This window comes from Protopterus annectens, chromosome 2.part0 (genome assembly GCF_019279795.1).
Source record: "Protopterus annectens isolate FY-2018-M chromosome 2.part0, PAN1.0, whole genome shotgun sequence".
NCBI lineage: Eukaryota > Metazoa > Chordata > Ceratodontiformes > Protopteridae > Protopterus > Protopterus annectens.
In genome coordinates this window covers 1,106,947,186-1,106,960,034 of record NC_056728.1, presented here as the reverse complement: position 1 = coordinate 1,106,960,034, position 12,849 = coordinate 1,106,947,186, and the positions used below count along the sequence as shown (strand labels likewise).

At 43.3% G+C, this 12,849-nt stretch overlaps 1 protein-coding gene across 1 annotated transcript in view; it reads left to right on the top strand.

The window, feature by feature from the left end:
* Window positions 1–12,849, top strand: part of ARHGEF38 (Rho guanine nucleotide exchange factor 38) — a 627,494-nt gene that overhangs the window by 425,431 nt on the left and 189,214 nt on the right. The window lies entirely within an intron of this gene.

The window sequence follows — 12,849 nt, the reverse complement described above, 5'->3', positions numbered from 1 at the left end:
GTTTCCTTTTTCTAATGTTCTATGCAACTTGTTCTAGCAACAATTGCTGAGACTTCCCTGCTGGGGGTAAACCTGATGTGCAGAGCTCATTGTAAATTAAGCCACCTATACTGAGCCAAAAGATATCGCAAACCTCCTGGCTGATAAATTCAGCTCCAACTTTACCCCTCTCTCCCCCTCAACTTTCCCTCAGGAAATATCAAATATAACTTCCCCTACTATCACTAATGATGTCTCTAAGACCAAGAACACTGCATCAATGTTCCAGGATGCTTTCTTAATAGCATGAAACATGACCTATCAGGGACTCTGGAATTACTATTTAACTGTAACCTCCAAACAGGCTTTGTGCCTCATGAATGGAGAAAGGCAACAGTCATATCTCTGCACAAAGGTAGGCCATCTACAGACCCTGGAAACTACAGACCCATAAGTCTCACTATTCTTATATGTAAAGCCATGGAAAGAATTATCATGGAGATGATCAATAGAGATATAGTAAACCTCCAGACACTGGACCCAACCCAGTTTGGTTTTGTCAAGGGCAGATCATGCCTACTCAACCTCATGGGCTTCTTTGAGAAGGTCACCAACACAATGGATAATGGCAAAATCATTCACACTGCCTACCTTGACCTGGCTAAAACATTTGACACAATACCCCACTCAGGCATTGTTGACAAACTCAAGAGGCTAAGTACAAACCAGTGTGTCACCTGGTGGATAGCCAACTGGCTCACGGACAGACCCAGGAAGTTAGAAATGGGGAGTGCACCTCTACAAAGAGGCCAGTCACAAGTGGAGTCCCTCAGGGATCAGTCCTTGGACCACTTTTTTTTGGCATTTACTTCTCAGAAGTCAAGGCCAATGTCAATGGTCTCTGGCTGACTAAATTTGTAGATGATTGCAAATTAGGAGCTGTCATTGAATCTCACACTGACACAAATGTTCTCCAGGAGGGGCTGACACAGACAAACAACTGGTGTCAGAGCCATGGACTAAAAGTAAATGCCAATAAATGCATAATAGTATCCTTTGGGAAGTCATCGATCCCTGGTAACTATCATATTGACAACACACCCTTTAGAGTTCACCCAGTAGTCAGGGACTTAGGGACACACATAGATAGTAATTTAGTCTTTGACCATCACGTGTCTACAGTGGTGAGGAAATCATTCTATTTTGTTCAACTTATAAACAAAGATATGGCATCTAAATCCAATGAAGTCATTGTTCCACTGTATTCGGCATTTAACAGATCTATCATTGAGTACAATGCCCCCTTTGGTATGTACCTTACCAGGCATATGCAACAATTGGAATATCCACAGAGGTTCCTCACTAAAAGGATACAAGGCGTAAGTAAAATGCCCTATGCAGACCGCCTCAATGCCCTATCCCTGTATTCTGTCTCCTACAGGCTTTTGATGGGAGACATATGCCTGGCATACAGGGAATTGTCAGGCACTACTCTGATAAACCTCCTGCATATCCACAAAACAAACAGCACCAGAATTAGCCATTCTAAAGACTTAAACTTTGCCTGTGATATAAATAGGACCTGCTGGACAGATAGGTATGAATCCCACAGACTACCCTGCCTATGGAACAGGCTCCCCATCCATGTAAAGCAGAGTTAATTTCTAACCCAGTTCAAATGCAACTTGGATAATTGGATGGGAAACTGGAAATTCATCCCTGGTTTGGCACCAATGTCTCTAATGAACACAGGTAACCTGTAAATGGTTCATCTCCCAGGGCCATGCTTACACTTATTAAGGATATCAGAACTTGTCAGAGATTTGGGATGCATGGCTAGGCTTTAAAAGGTCCTTGAGGTCCTTAGCCTATTAATCACCCAGGATCCTACGAACAATGCAGTCAACAGTGCTCAGTCTGATTTATCAAGTACTTGAAACTGCAGACATTCAGGGTGTGTGAAGACTTACAAACAGGTGTTCTGTAAAGTCCATAAGGGTAACAAGAGCAGCGCTTGAAGTTCTGTAGTAAAAGCACTATGGCTTCTACTCACATGCATACATGAGCTCGAGTGCATGCGCACACACACACACACACACACACACACACTTTGCTTACGTGCATAAATAGGTGCACACACACACACACACACACACACACACACACACACACACACACACACACACACATAGTAATGAAAACAATTTAGTAATAAATGGCCTCTGGCACTTCTGGTTGTCCATGCAATGCCTGTTCTGACTCACTGTTGCAACACAACTCATTTCTTGGCATTTAATGCTGCAATACAAATTTGTGTTCATAGTGTCTCTCTCCTAGAACTGAGTCATATTTTCTATTCACCAGTGGAAAATAAAACTACCTAAACAGAGTGATGATGTCATGTATCAAAGGTTAAGTACCTATCTAAACAGTTTACCTGAGATGGCACTCAATTCATTGCTATAGCTAGTTAAAGTTTAGCTGATCATGTCACAAATGCATGTTCTTGTACTTCTGCAATGGCAAAAATTATGTCAAACTCAGACACATTTGTGCAATTACCCCTCCTTATAGCTCATAACTATTGTTATCTTAGTAAGTCACAGATGTCTCATCTTGATGCAGAGCAATGTAAGATAGCTGCAAGGAAGATGGTCTTTCTGTTTGCGCATGCGTGTGTGTGTGTGTGTGTGTGTGTGTGTGTGTGTGTGTGTGTGTGTGTGTGTGTGCGCGCACGCACGCACACTTTTCCAAAAGTACTCAATTAATTCAGTTTATATTCACTATACACTTGCATAAGGGAATTTTGAAGGCAAGTTTTACACTTGCAGAATCTAAGGATTGTAAATGGACCATCACTAAAAGGATAATATTCTGTTAGATCTGCTAGGAGTCACCAAAAGCATTGTAGTAATCCACCTCTGACAGACCTTGTACCACAAACGAGAGACATTCATACTTGCACTAAGAATTTGAAATGGTGATTAATCTAAAGGCTGACATCTAGAGTTTGTGGGGAGATCAATATTTTTCTACTAGACATAGGTCCTTAAGTCTACTAATGAGCAGAATGAAGCACCTGAGACAATAGTTTGACAGGATGCTCTGGTCTTCCCAATCAGATATTGTCTTCCCAGTTTCTGTGAATGAGGCAGTCAGTAGATACGAGCTAGTGTTGAACCTGCACTTGGACACCTTTTGACAGTCTGTAACCAGCTATTTACAAAATTTGAAAACAAGGGATGTGGTTGTGTTATGGCTAGAAGTGCTTTTCGGCTTTTTCTTAGGTCGTCACAGCTGGAACTCCCCGTCCGCTACTTGGCAGTAGAGTTTTTACATGCTGGCTTGCCGGCCTAAACGCCAACCTTTCTCTACGGAACGCGCCCCTACCGCCATTCACTCACATAGTAGTAGACTTTAACTGAGAATCAACGGCAACGCCTACCCTGTGAGGCGCTAAACGCCACTACCAGAAGTACACCTTAAAATTTGTTAACTATGTAAGCCCAGTAGATACAGGTTCCCCTTTTCAGGGATGACCCTGAAACATTGATTTGTAAAGTTCATTATATCAGAGACAGTCTACAAACAAGACCAACACGAGTCAGTTCCCGGACTGTATTGTTTTAACTATGATAGGGTTAACCTAACTGGAGGAATGCTGGTCTATGTTTTGAAGATAAAAACTGTACTGTAAAGTACATTTAGTTTTGGTAGCTCCACTTCAGCTCTGCACAAGGTTATAGCTAAAATAATTTCTCACTACTGCTTACACTACCAGTTCTGATTTCACTTGTTTACATTAATTTTTTATTAAATTTGTTAAGTAATTTTAAGATGCATGGACTCTGTCTCAGTGTTTAACAAATACTACAGTAGCAACTCACATATCCTTAACTCCACGAGTCACACAGTTTTGTTGAATCTCACACCGAAAAATAATTGTGTACCTTGTCTGGCTTAATGATATGAATGAAGCTGAATAGTGATGGCAAAAGTTCAGGAAACAATCTGTTTGGGATGTGATGTTCAGAAAAATAATTGCCTATTCTTTGCTCTCTTCACAGTTACTGACAACAGTTCATAGGTAAGTACTAGGCTAGCTGCCCTTGAGGGCCATTTTAAGTCTAGTCGATTTCCTTTTTTGTGCACAAATTAACCTATTCCATTTGGTTACAGATTAGCCTTAACCATCCCATGGTCTGTATTACTCCTAGTGAAAATAACTGGGACCATACCATAGATAATTTGAGGGGACCCATGCATGGGATAAAGCATTTAGTAGTACAAGGGGCATTCCTGGGATACATTTTCTATTATAGATCCATATATTAAGAATAGACCATAAACTATAATTATATCATCTTGAAAACTGTACTGAAGTGAATGTGAAAGCCATCTGCCAGTTATCTGTCCTGCTCCTGCATCAAAGGCATGGCTTGTTTCATAAGGAACTCTCTCATTATTCCTAGTGTTGTTACTTTTTACTCTTCCTGAGGGATGGATTCTCACCATTGCTGCTTATAGATTCCATAGTGCTTTTAAAGAGGTTTGTAGCATTTGGAATGAGTTGATTATACTTAAAAACTGGGAATCAAGACAATGTGGTTTTGCATCTCTGACTATGTACCTCTTTCTGACATCTGAAAGCTACATAACAAGTTCTGTTATGCACCTTTCAGAGCTGTTCACACAATGCCATATACATCATCCACTACACGGCACTGGGAAATATCCTCTTTAATAGCTGTAAACCACTTCACAATTCTGTAAAAAAGCAAAATGTGTTTACAGCACTGGAAAATAACCAGTTTAAAAGTTGTAGTACGCTTTACAATGCCATAAAAAAGGACAGACTGAAGTGTTGAGCTAAAGATGCATTTGCTGCACAGAATTCATTCTGTCAGTGAACATAACTATTTGTTAATGTCTACTTGAAATTTATTCAAGAAATTCACGTCATGAGGAACTTCTTGACTGTGTTTCTCAAACTTATCATACTCATCTATATTGTGTAGAATTAGTGCAAAGTTCTTTATTATGCATGCAGTTCCCTACAGTGAAGCATTGAAGAGCATTACTAAGGCAGCATTCCTTTTCCTGTTAAAAAGCCTAACTAATTAATGCATATGCTGGTAAGGCTACATATCACTCTGGATTGATTCTGATTGACTCTATCTGGACTCCTTGTAACACTAAACAAGTTGCTCGATATTGTCAGAGTTTGGCATTGACCCTGAAAACAACCACGTGTGTCCTTGAACTTTAATTATTGTACAAAATTGAATAAAAATGAAAAAGAGGCTTTGTGTTTCTATTCTGTCAAGTACAAATGAAAGATCGATTTATTTTGCAGTTCCATAAGCTTAAAAAGTTAACTATTTTGTTTCCTAAATAATAAAATGTTATATTTGGGCATTTTAGTGCAGCGGTTAGCATTGTTGCCTCACAGCAAGAGGTTCTCCAGTTCGATCCTCAGCTGGGGTGCCTTCTGTTTGAAGTCTGCATGTCCTTCCTGTGGCTGCGTGGGTTTCCTTTGGGTGCTCCGGTCTCCTCCCAAATCCCAAAGACATGCTGTAGGTGGATTGGACACTCTAAATTGGCCCTAGATGTGAGTGCGTACGTGTGTGTGCCTTCTGTGGAAGGTTGGATTGGCTGGCAACTCGACACCACAAAACTCCACTGCCAATCATGAGCGGACAGGTGATCCGCTGTGGCGACCCCTAACCAGGAAAAGCCGAAAGAAGAAGAAGAGGTATGTTTGCACCCTTAATGTTTCTTGTGTTACTGGAGAACTGTGACATTATAGTAAATTACTGCTCATGCTAATGCTGCATATTACAGTTATGTAGCTCACATGGAAAACCAGAGGTTTTTTTAATCTGCCTGAGTACTGCAGCCAGCGACTACCCAGCCGCTCTTCCCGTCCACTATCCTCAGTTGTTTTTCCACTGCCTTAGGTTCCCATAGGGACTACCCAGCCACTCTTCCCATCCATTATCCTCAGTCATGTTTCCACTGCCTTAGGTTCCCATAGTGACTACCCAGCCACTCTTCCCATCCACTATCCTCAGTCATTTTTTCACTGCCTTAGGTTCCCATAGCGACTACCCAGACACTTTTGCAATCCACTATCCTCAGTTGTTTTTCCACTGCCTTAAGTTCCCATAGCGACTACCTAGCCACTCTTCCCATCCACTATCCACAGTGGTTTTTCCACTGCCTTAGGTTCCCGTAGCAACTACCCAGCCACTCTTCCCATCCACTATCCTCAGTTGTTTTTCCACTGCCTTAGGTTCCCATAGCGACTACCCAGCCACTCTTCCCATCCACTATCCACAGTCATTTTTCCACTGCCTTAGGTTCCCGTAGCGACTACCGATCCACTCTTTCCATCCACTATCCTCAGTTGTTTTTCCACTGCCTTAAGTTCCCATAGCGACTACCCAGCCACTCTTCCCATCCACTATCCACAGTCATTTTTCCACTGCCTTAGGTTCCCATAGCAACTACCCAGCCACTCTTCCCATCCACTATCCTCAGTCATTTTTCCACTGCCTTAGGTTCCCATAGGGACTACCCAGCCACTCTCCCCATCCACTATCCTCAGTCATTTTTCCACTGCCTTAGGTTCCCATAGCGACTACCCAGCCACTCTTCCCATCCACTATCCACAGTCGTTTTTCCACTGCCTTAGGTTCCCATAGCGACTACCCAGCCACTCTTCCCATCCACTATCCACAGTCGTGTTTCCACTGCCTTAGGTTCCCATAGCGACTACCCAGCCACTCTTCCCATCCACTATCCACAGACGTGATTCCACTGCCTTAGGTTCCCGTAGCGACTACCCAGCCACTCTTCCCATCCACTATCCACAGTTGTTTTTCCACTGCCTTAGGTTCCCATAGCAACTACCCAGCCACTCTTCCCATCCACTATCCTCAGTCATTTTTCCACTGCCTTAGGTTCCCATAGGAACTACCCAGCCACTCTCCCCATCCACTATCCTCAGTCGTTTTTCCACTTCCTTAGATTCCCATAGCGACTACCCAGCCACTCTTTCCATCCACTATCCACAGTTGTTTTTCCACTGCCTTAGGTTCCCATAGCAACTACCCAGCCACTCTTCCCATCCACTATCCTCAGTCATTTTTCCACTGCCTTAGGTTCCCATAGGGACTACCCAGCCACTCTCCCCATCCACTATCCTCAGTCATTTTTCCACTGCCTTAGGTTCCCATAGCGACTACCCAGCCACTCTTGCAATCCACTATCCTCAGTTGTTTTTCCACTGCCTTAAGTTCCCATAGCGACTACCCAGCCACTCTTCCCATCCACTATCCACAGTCGTTTTTCCACTGCCTTAGGTTCCCATAGCGACTACCCAGCCACTCTTCCCATCCACTATCCTCAGTTGTTTTTCCACTGCCTTAAGTTCCCATGGCGACTACCCAGCCACTCTTCCCATCCACTATCCACAGTCATTTTTCCACTGCCTTAGGTTCCCGTAGCGACTACCCATCCACTCTTTCCATCCACTATCCTCAGTTGTTTTTCCACTGCCTTAAGTTCTCATAGCAACTACCCAGCCACTCTTCCCATCCACTATCCACAGTCATTTTTCCACTGCCTTAGGTTTCCATAGGGACTACCCAGCCACTCTTCCCATCCACTATCCTCAGTCGTTTTTCCATTGCCTTAGGTTCCCATAGCGACTACCCAGCCACTCTTCCCATCCACTATTCTCAATCATTTTTCCACTGTCTTAGGTTCCCATTATTCACCAAGCTAATAAGTTTCACCATTATCTGTGGTAAGCTAATACAGGCCTCTAACAGCCTTAATATAACACAATATTTTCAATAAATCTCAAAAAAGCTCTAATCTTTACTGAGAATTACAGTTAGAACATGTAAAAAATTACATTTCTGTTTCACCTGAAATTCTCAATAAAATTTGTGATTTCCAATTTTATTTTAGGGCTGTGCCTTACACTGTGTCTATGTACTATGAGTATTATATTTGTTAAGTCATAAGCTCCCATACCATGGTGCCAAGTTATTAATGTTTTCACAAGCCTGACTTGAAGCTCTCATCCCAGGTTACCATTTATGCCTGCATCTAACCTCCAAATTCTTTCTCACCCAAACCAGCTACTTATGCTTTCACCTATCCACTCCGGCATTCCTCTTCAGATGTTCTTCGTGTTTCACTGTTGCAGTCATTACATTTGGGTAATCCTGCTGGCAGGTTCCCCTCAGTCGGCCTGAATTCCAAAGTCTTGGGTCCTGCATCAGCTGTCGTCGCCCCCTTCCCTGACGTCAGGTCATCAGGGATATAAAAGAAGCAGCCAATGCCATTTTCTTTAGTCTTTCTTGCTGCACGGTGCCCGAAGCAGAAGCAGTATGCAAGTGCCGGTCTGCCGACTCCTGAGATTTTCGAGTTTGAATTTTAGATCCGAAGACTTCTATAAAGCTAAGTACCCCGTTGGGGAAACTTTTTTCTTGCTCCAGAACCGATGTCAGAAAAAGTTAATAATTGTATTTCTTGTGGGAAGCAAATACCTCATAAGGACTTTCATTCTAACTGTATTCCTTGCCTAGGCCCTGATCATAACTTTCTGGGTTTTCGGTTTTGTGCTAGATTTAACCAATGCACTATTAAGCATCGGTATGATTTTGCTTTAAACTACTTTGGACGCAGATTTAATTATCCAGAAATGTCGTCGGAAAGCCATCCGACTAGCGGAGTTCTCAAAAAACACAAAGAAAAAGAAAGACAGTCGAGGCCCAAAACCGATGACGAAGCTTCTCCTAAGCCAGTCGCCGGTTCTCAGTGAGGCGCTTTCGCAGCCCCTGACGACCGCTACTTTAGAGTCGCAGGCCACTACTGACTCTCATGTGGAGTCGGTCATGCCGCTGGAAATTCAAGGTATTGGAGCCTTGAACGCTAATCCTTCAGATGGGTCCGGAGCCGTTGAGCAGTTACCGGCTTCTGAGGGTGTATTCAGACCCAAACATCTATACATTAAACTGACTTCAAAGGCAAAGACTAAAGCACCTTCAAAGCAAAGAAGCAAACTCAAGAGCCACGTGGACAGGCCTCCATGCCCAAAAAACAGATGCTCAAAATGGCCAAAGACTTGATTACCTTGATCAGGGGTTCCCATCCCCCTCCTGATAAGCAGTCTAGGCAAGAGACTGACTATGAATCTTCAGATCAGGTTTTCATTTCTTCTGATTCCTCTTCTGATAAGGAATATTCTTTTCCCCCCTATGAGGATTCTGATGCTGAAGACTCCATACCTTCAGCTTCTCCTCCTGAGGACTATTCTTTTGGGGCAACCTTACATATCATGAGGGAGCATTTCCACTGGGAGAGCCAAGATTTTTCAGAATCTAAAAAGAGGCTCAGGGATTTCTTGTTACTGCCTCAGCACAAGCCACTAGCCATCCCTCCTGTGTTAGACATTGTAGATGATGTGTTTTCGGAGTCTAGCCTTATCCCTGACTCCTTGCCTCCAGCTCCTGTTAAGCCTGACAGATATTACAGGGTTCCTGACTCACATAAATTCCTTTTTCAAAACCCTGCTGCTGACCCAGGAACTATTTTTCAGGGTCCCAAGGGAGTTAAGGCTTCCACTGAAAAAAACCCTACCCCTTCTGACAGGGATTCTAGGGCACTGATAGATGGGGAAAAAAGGTTTACACATCTGCTACCTTGGCTATAAGGGCCTTAAACTGTCAGTTTCATATGCTCAAATATCAGCAACATCTCTTGGCATAGCTTAAACAGAAAATGTTGTTAAACTCTGAATATGCAGAAAACAAGGAAATGCAGGATATATTGCATGCAGCTGAACAAGTTGGAAAGCATACTTTGCAATGTGGTTTTGATTCTTTAGAGGCCTCCTGCAGGGCCGCAGTTACAGGTTCTGTAATTAGAAGGCATGCTTGGTTAAAGGAACAAAATCTGCCTGATCATGTTAAAGTTAAATTATTGGATGCACCTTTACAGCATGATTCTTTGTTTGGTGTTAAGGCAGAAGAGGTGTTAAAGAAAATGGAGGACAAGGCTAAATCTATGCACTTTTTTCTCAAAACTGGCGCATTATAACCCAGGACAAGTGGGTTCTACATATCGTGTCGCAAGGCTACAAGTTCCATTTCCATACCCTGCCAAAGGCAAACAGCTGGCCAGATCTGACAAAAAATCAATGGGCAGAGGCACAAAAATAAGTCTCATCCCTCATGGACATGAGGGCCATTCAACAAGTGCCAGAGCAAGAGCGGGGACAAGGATTTTACTCAAGACTGTTCTTGGTACCCAGAAAGGACAAGGCCTGGAGGCCAATACTGGACCTATCGATTCTGAACACATTCCTAGATATACCAAAATTCAAAATGTTGACTTTGCAGCAGCTTCTGCCCATGCTGGGCAAGAATGCTTGGCTTGTAACTTTAGACCTAAAAGAGGCATAGCTGCATGTCCCAATCAGACAAGTATGCAGAAGATACCTCAGATTCAAGGCTGGCTCAATGCGTTACCAATTCTCTGCACTCCCCTTTGGCTTATCTACTGCCCCCAGGGTCTTTACAAAATGCCTGGCTCCAGTAATTGCTTACTGAAGACCAAGATGAATACAAATATATCCTTACTTGGACGACTGTCTCATTCAAGCAGAGAACAAGAACATCCTTCTACAGCATCTGGCATTTGTGAAAAAACTTCTAACATGCCTAGGGTACACAGTCAATGAAAATAAATCAAAACTAGTACCCTCTCAAGAGATAATATTCCTGGGTGCAAGCTTTAATACAACTGCCCAGACTCACGCCAGACAAACAAAGGCAACTGACTACCTATTTTAAAATGTTAGCTACAAAGGCCCAGTTATCTGCAAGAACAATTTTGCAACCTTTGGGGTTCATGGCATCCTGCATCCTTCTCATTCCATATGCAAGATTGCATATGAGGAAACTTCAATGATACCTAAAAAGTGTTTGGACTCAACATTGCCACAGCCTGGAAACTATAATTACTCTCATTCCCTGCCTGCAACAGGAGTTTCGATGGTGGGCGAAGGCTTGTCAGTAAAACAAGGGACAGCCATTCACATTACCCCCAGCCAGGCAGACACTAACAACAGATGCATCAGATTATGCCTGGGGGGCCCACATGGCAGGAAGATGCATTCAGGGAACATGGCCCTCAAACCAAATGCATCTACATATCAATCAAAAAGAGATGCTAGCTGTTCAAAATGCCCTGACAGCCTTCAAGGACCTACTTCATCCAGGATAACTACTGATAAAGACAGACAACACCACGGTCATGTGGAATATAAACAAGCAGGGGGGCACACATTCTTACCCCCTTTGCAGACTAGCCATGACTTTGTGGGACACAGCATTGACTTACTAAGTACATCTGCAGGCACAATTCCTGCCAGGAAGGAAAAGTACTCTGGCAGATGAGCTAAGCAGAAACCTCATGGATCCCCACGAGTGGCAGCTGGATCCACAAGTCTTCAGCATGATAACAAGGAAATTGGGATGCCCGGACATAGATCTATTTGCCTCCCCTCACAACTACCAAATGAAGAGATTCTGCACAAGGATTTATCACAGACAAGCATGGAAAGTGGATGCCCTATCCTTCAGCTGGAAAAACCTATCAGTATATGCCTATCCCCCTCTGCCTCCCCTCCCCAAGGTACTCCTAAAGGTCAGACAGGAGAAGCCAAAGATGATACTGATTACACCAGACTGACCCCGCCAGCACTGGTACCCAATATTAAGGAGCTTGTCTTAATGCCCAGCTTGGACCTTACCTCAGGTACCGCATCTGCTGTCCCAGCAAAACAATCAGATCCTGCACAGCCAACTCAGGACTTTAAACCTGGCAGCATGGCAGATAATGTAGTCATACAAAACACACCTCTCAGCAAAGCTGTGATGGATGTCATTTTGGAAGCCAGAAGGCCTAGTACTAGAAAATCTTATGCTGGAAAATGGAAGAGATTCTGTGCTTGGAGCAAGGCACATGGAACAGATACAGCTGTGCCAAATATTCCTCAGATTTTACAATACTTAACTGAGATGCTGGACAAAGGCCTATCTTTCTCATCTATTAAAATTCATGCCTCTGCCATTTCGGCTCATTAGAATACAGAGCCACCAATCTTTTCTTATCCCTTATGAAAACAGTACCTCAGAAGGCCTCCAAGGAGATCACCAATGCCTGCATGGGACCTCAACTATGTCTTGGAAAAACTCACCCTGCCTCCTTTTGAGCCAGCTGCTACTGCTGATATAAAGTTTTTATCATGGAAAACAGCTCTGCTCCTAGCAATAACTTCTGCAAGACGAGTTTCAGAGCTACAGGCACTCATGGCTGTGGAACCTTTCATCATTTTTTATCCGGACAGGGTCTCCCTGAGGTCAAACCCAACATTTATGCCTAAGGTGGTGTCCAGTGTCACTCTTAACCAAACCATTCATCTGCCAACTTTTTATCCAAATCCACAGAACAAGGGGGAAAGAATTCTGCATTCTTTGGACGTACACAGACAGCTTAGATTCTACTTGGACAGAACCAAAGTTTTTAGAAAGACAGAGCAATTACTAGTGGCATATGCTGCAGGATCACAAGGAAGGGCTATCTCAAAGCAGACTATTTCAAAGTGGATAGGCCACTGCATTCATTTCTGCTACTTATACCATGGCAAGCCAGTGCCTAAGGGCATTAGGCCACATTCCACCAGAGCTGCAGCCACTTCAGCAGCTTTTCTCAGGGGAGTACAAACTAAAGACATTTTAGAGGCAGCTACTTGGAGTTCAGTGCACACCTTTACAAAGCACTATCATC